We start from the raw sequence: 6,358 nt of genomic DNA, 5'->3' as shown, positions 1-6,358 counted from the left end.
TGACATTGGAAAAACTGCCCTAAAAATCTCCTAAACATTTGAAACTCCTTCTCCTTTATACATCTTTATTCATTTTGTTTCACACACACAAAACATAACTCATTAGTTGCGGTTTTTAAAACAAACAAACAAACAAACAAACATGTTTCTTTTGGTTTTGCAGTGGTAGTAGTTAAACCCAGAGCTTTGTGCATGGTCAGCAAATGCCCCATGATCTAGCCATACTCAAGCCCTGAGTCTGCTTCTTACTCTGTTTCTTTCTTTTTTGCTTGCTTGCTTTGAAACAGGATCTTAGTCTTCAGTTTAGGGTGACATGGATTGCATTCCTGAAGCGAGCCATCAAGGTCTAGTCTCTTATTTGGCCACTTCTTCCTTCTGAGACTGCCTACTAAGGTCCAACTATTAAAGTATTGAAGTTCAGCAATTAAAAGCCTCCTTTGGATTATCTAATTAACATGTCTAATCAAAATTAAACACCTTATCCTAACACAGGGTTTCCCCCTTTGACTTTATAAATCAACATTTCCCTATAGGCCAAGGCTGTTTCCTCTCTACCCAGAGGCAGTCCTTTTTCCTCTTCAGGAACAAAGATCTCTGTCCTCTCCCTTCTTGTTCCCTTCCCCTTCTCCCTAGTCCTCTTGTCTCCTGTCTTTGTCTCTTATTCCCTGTCCTTTGTATCTCTGGGGCAAGTCTCCTTTTGCTGAGAACTTCTGTCTTGGAGGGCCTAGCCACCCCATGGTCTACTTAAGATCAGACCAAATATCTCTTTCTTTTTGCCTTAGCAGAGATCTTTGTACAAGGATATTTATCATAAATTAGGCATAACAGGAAAAAACAACAACATTGACCTCCTTGTAGAAACAGAAGGATAAAAAGTCAGACCCTAGGAAGGATTCCCAGGTTTGCCACAATATTGTTATTAAAACCATATTAAAACATATTCTCATACATCCCAGATTCTGGGATGTATGAGAGCCAAAGTTATGTTGTTTGTTTGTTTGGTTGGTTGGCTTTGGTGTTTCAGGGTTTCTCTGTATAGCCCTGGCTGTCCTGGAACTCACTCTGTAGAAGAGGCTGGCCTCAAACTCAGAAATTCGCCTGCCTCTGCCTCCCAAGTGCTGGAATTAAAGGCATGTGCCACCACTGCCAGGCTCATAGCTATGTTTTAAGTTTTAATTACTGTGCCTAGACACCCAAGAAATAAAAATGCCTCTAACCTGTAAGACCCTTGTCCAAGGACAAATACTTCCTGAGATCCTGGAGGCTGTCTTAGATAAGACAGCAAGCCTCCTGTTTCTCCCCTAAACAAACTTGTTTAACCCAACTGCACTGAATATGCCTGATCACACTTAGATTGGAGGTAAGCAGGCAGGGAGTACATCAGGATGTATGCTTGCTCATGATTGGACCTGATGGGAAATAAGGCAGCCTTATTAACCTCTGCAAAATGTGACTTGTTGCCATTTTCTGAAAACCCAGGAATGGACCTGGCCAGAGCTCATCGTTCTGCCCAGTATATAATTAAAGCTTGCTTCAGATTTGGCTCAAAATTATGATAATGATTATTCTCACCCAATGGGATTAACAAATAGTTAAATGGTAAAGTCCTTGCTTAGTGTGTGTTTTAGGCAGGGTTCTTTAGAATAACAGAGTTTATAGGATAAATCTCTATATATACATTCAGGAAAGGGATTCATTAAAATGATTTACATGATGCAATTTGGCTAATCCAACATGGCTGACTGTGAATGGGAGACCCAAGAATTCAGGAGTTGTTCAGTCCTCAAAGCTGGTTGTCTCAGTTGGTCTTCAGTAGATGCTGAAATCCTGAAGAGGTAGGATCTGATGACAGTGAAGGAATGGATTTGCTAACAAGGCAAGGGCAAGCAGGCAAAGAGCCAAAACCTCCTTCTCCTATGTCTTGATAAAAGCTTCCAGCAGAGGGTATGGCCTAGATTGGATTTGGATTAAAGATCAGGATCAAAGGCCTATATTTCCCCCAGTTCATAAAATCTGTGTTAAAGAAGGGCCTGATCTAGGTCTAGATTAGAGGTGGATCTTCCTGCTTCCAGTTAAGCAAAATCTGTCACTGATGTGCCCTCCATCTTTGGGTTTTAGTTCCAGATGTAGTGAAGTTGAGAACTACAAAAAGTCTTCACAGCACATATAAGGTCCTGGGTTTGAACCCTAGGACATGTGCATAAGAATAATCTTTTACATCCATTGAAGTTAGCTATGTAAAGAATTGCCATGATATCGTTCTTTCCAAGGTTTTGATTATTATTTATTTAAAATGTGGGGTGTTTTGCTTGCATGTATGTCTGTGCACCACCTGTGGGCCTGGTGCCCATGGAGGCCAGAACAAGGCTTGGATCCTCTGATAATGAAGTTACCAATGTTTATGAGACACCCTGTGGGTTTTGGGGAATTGACTCCAGTCCTCTGGAAGAGCAGCAGGTTCTCTTAACCACTGAACCACATCTCCAGCCCCATTGATAAAATAAGTCTTGTGTGTATGTATCTGTGTACATGTGTATATGTGGGGAGGGAGAGAGGGAGGGAGGGAGGGGTGGGGGGGAAAGAGAGAGAGAGAGAGAGAGAGAGAGAGAGAGAGAGAGAGAGAGAAGTGTATGGGTCTGTGGTGAACTGGAACTCAGTCAGGGAGAATCCTTTGCTTGGCCTGCAGGATTGAAAGGTCTCTTGGCCCTTGGGTGTGGCCAGAATAACCAAAGTGTTATAGCTCTTCAAGGAGAAGCCAGAGCAAGGCGGGCTGCCAGGCCTCCTCCAGGACAGCCACTGCTAGCTACCCTGGACTCTGTGGCAGGTGGTGAGAAGCAGCAGGAGTGAGCAGCTAGGGGCCACTGACAGGAAGTGGCTGCAGTCAAACTCATGCACCCTGGCTGAGTTCCACCGACAAAAGCTTGGGAAGGGACAACTCTCCCCTGGAGTGTTCCTGCCCAACGACACAGGCACCTCAGACCATCTTTGGTGAAACGACTTGTGCACTTTATTCCTCGTGAATAGGATGTTGTAAACATTTTGGGGTGGGTGGGAATCTAGAGTCAGATGCTTTCTATTGGCTTGGTCTGAGATGTTAGGGATGCCTCGTCTGCATGTGGAAGAACTTCAGGTGTACAGTTCTCTTAATGAGGTGTCGTAGTCACCTTTCAGGACGGGAAACTGATTGGGAGTTGATTTAAATGCCTACTGTTTTCAGATAAGAGAATTGCTGGGGTTCCTGAATTGGCTTGACCTTACCAGGTTTTCTGTCTGGTGGCACATTCCACTGCCCCACAGATGTCTATGTGTTGTTTTTGTAAGTGTGCATGAACTTAAATTCCTTTACATGTATACACACCTGGGGAGGCCGGAGAAGGGTATTGGCTGTCTTCCTCTCTCACCCTCTTCCTAATTCCACTGAAGCAAGGTCTCTCCATGAACTTGGAGCTAGAATCTGTTAGCTAGGTTGGCATCCACCAAACCCCAGGAATCCCCATCTCCACCCTGAATAGTGCTGGTGTTAGAGTTAGGGATGCAGCCACATCCATCACGCTCAGCTCCTCACGACTGCACAACAACTTCTCTTAACCAATAAGCCAGCTCTCCAGCCCTACTGTATGAGAGAATTTTGTTATCAACATTATAGTGAAATTGTTCAGTTCATAAATTTGTTAATTCTTGGGGAAATGTTAATGCTAAAATATTAGTTTTACAACACAGGATCCATAATTTCTTTTCTTTTCTTTTCTTTTCTTTTTCTTTTTTTTTTTTTTTTTTGAGGCTTTAGGGAAAGATCTTCAAACAACTTTCTTATAAAACATCCACTATTTATTGGCAGTTTTTTTTTCTTTCTAAAAACACAAACATGAGGACTGAGCAAGGCACCCAGAGTGACTTATCCCTGCGGATGGGGAGGTGCCAGGACAGAAGCTGTGCAGCTTTCCATGCACCCCAAGTCTCAGCTTCCTCACTCACTCCAGGGCTCCAACAAGGAAAGGAAACCACTAAGATTCCCAAGCACAGGAAGGCTACTGATGCTAACTGCCACACGCTGCAGTCTGTAACTCTAGCATATCAAAACCCACCATCAAACAGCTGCTCCCACTGTCTCTCGCTGTCCTGACCAGCTAGCCTCCAGCCTGACTTCTGCACACCACAAAATGCCAGTGCTGACATCCACATGCAGTGTCTGAGTTCAAGTATAAAAGTTCGTTCAGGACAGCCCACGTCACTGTAGTGCTTAAACCTCTGTAGGGTCTACTGGGGTCACACCCCTCGACAGGCTGGTCAAAGGTACACAATCCATGAGCAAGTATGGGTAACTGTCCCACCACCAAACTTGCTCTCCATCTGATGTGGACACCACCGCAGTCAAGGCAAAATCTTGACATCAGTAATGATATGGCCGACTAAAGTTATATTCGTATGAAACAAGAGTCCATTGCTTAAGTAGAGCTTTCCAACGGTACCGGGCAAATTCTTAGGAAGTATCCTGGGATGGTGCTGGAGGATCCTGGCTTTCAGGTTCTGGAGGCAGAGCTGGCACAGCTTCTTTTTTCTGGGCAGCCAGGAACTCATGGATTGCTCGCTCTATCTGTGGCCTGTAGATGTGGTTTAGTTTGGGGTCTACCACTTGGGAAATGATCCTGTCCACTCCTGCTTCCAACATACCTGACTGAACCACGCTCTGCCTCAGCCCATTTTGCAACTGGTTCTTGTTCATTGCAGGATTCCATTCCTGTTTGTCCAGATGTGTTATCCACCTTCTGCCTCAGGTTCTGGTAAACTGGCTTAGTGTCCACATCGGCCAGGCAGTCCCGGCGGAAGCTGTCAAACAGCCCATGGCTCTTGAGCTGCTCCACTATGAGAGCGATGAGTTGCGGGTCTCCCAGAGGCAGCTTAGCGGGATTGACAGGGCCGCCCGCACCACTCGAGCCCCCCCCCCCCCCCACGGCCGTTCCCAGGGCCTGGCCCACCGCGCCTGCTCCCGCACTGTCCGCCATGGCCGCACCTCGCGCCCGCGTCGGGCCCCGTGCTCCGCTGCTCCTCCGGGAGCCGCGGGCAGAGCTGCGCAGACACGGAGGGGCCCACGGAGGTGGTGGCAACAGAGGCAGCAGGGTGTGGGGCGGCGGGGATCTTAACTCAGTTGTGCACAACCTGTAGGTCTCTACCCCTTAGGGACTGCCTGAAACTATCAAAAAAAAAAAAAAAAACAGAGATTTACATAATGATTCATAACAGTAGTAAAATTACAGTTATGAGGTAGCAACAAAAATATGTTTATGGTTATGGGTCACCACACATGAGGAATGGTATTAAAGGTCACAGCATTAGGAAGGTTGAGAACTTCTGTCTAATCCATACTAACATACAAAGAAGGAATGAAAATTCATTGTCCAGTAAACTGCACATCTCAAAGTGTTGCCAACATAAACCCCACAGTTCTTGGGGCTGGAAAGGTGGCTCAGTCACTGTTGCTCTTGCTGAGCATCCAGGTTCAGTTCCCAGCACCCACACAGTGACCCATAACCATCTGTAATTCCAATTCCAGGGGATCAAATCCCTTTTCTGACCTCCTCAGGTACCAGGCACAAATGTGGCACACATACATAGGACAGGAAAAAACACTCATATACCTAAAATAAATATATCTTTAAACAAACAAACAAGAACACAGTTCTCATTTCAAGGACAAAAAGAGACGAGTTATTCTGGAGCCATATATAAACCATGGTCCTGGCACTCAGACTTAGGGTTCCTGCAATTCCCGCATTCCAGTGAAGTAAAAATTTCATGAATTGTTTTATAGTAATTGAACAAGAAAATCAGAAATCAAAACACTTTTAGAGTCTGCCAGTGGGTACATTATGTAGGCAGATTCCCGAGAAGAAGTAAGCTTCTGCTATCAAAGTCATTTATTATCTGATGACAGCACTTCAAGTTCTAGGGTTGGTGGAAGTTAGCAGTCTGTTGCCCACACATTCCAAAGGATTTACCTAATAGCCACAGGAGACTGAGTCACATACAGATGTGAGTAATGAGTTACTACTTAAGGAGCCAAGCTAGCCCAAGAGAATCTGGCTCCCATCTGCAGCTTTGCAACTCTCTATACTCTCAGAAGTTCTAACGAGTCAGGCAGCCTTTGTGCAGTATACAAAGCAGGCACTGCTTCTTTCCAGGAATTTCTGTTCTTAGGCTCTACCACATACCAGCTACTCCCCCCCCCCCCCCCGTATGACAAGATACCCAACAAAATCAAATTTCACAACCCTACCAGCCCTACTCCTCTCTCTCTCTCTCTCTCTCTCTCTTTGTTTTTTGTTTTTTGTTTTTTTTGTTTTGGTTTGTTTTTTTGAGA

General features: G+C 45.1%; 1 pseudogene; it reads right to left on the bottom strand.

Moving 5' to 3' along the window:
• Positions 1–3,877: 3,877 nt before the first annotated feature.
• Positions 3,878–5,018, bottom strand: Bod1-ps (annotated as a pseudogene).
• Between the last annotated feature and the right edge of the window lie 1,340 nt (positions 5,019–6,358).

This window comes from Mus musculus, chromosome 16 (assembly GCF_000001635.26).
Source record: "Mus musculus strain C57BL/6J chromosome 16, GRCm38.p6 C57BL/6J".
Classification (NCBI taxonomy): domain Eukaryota; kingdom Metazoa; phylum Chordata; class Mammalia; order Rodentia; family Muridae; genus Mus; species Mus musculus.
This window is presented reverse-complemented; position numbering and strand designations above follow the sequence as displayed.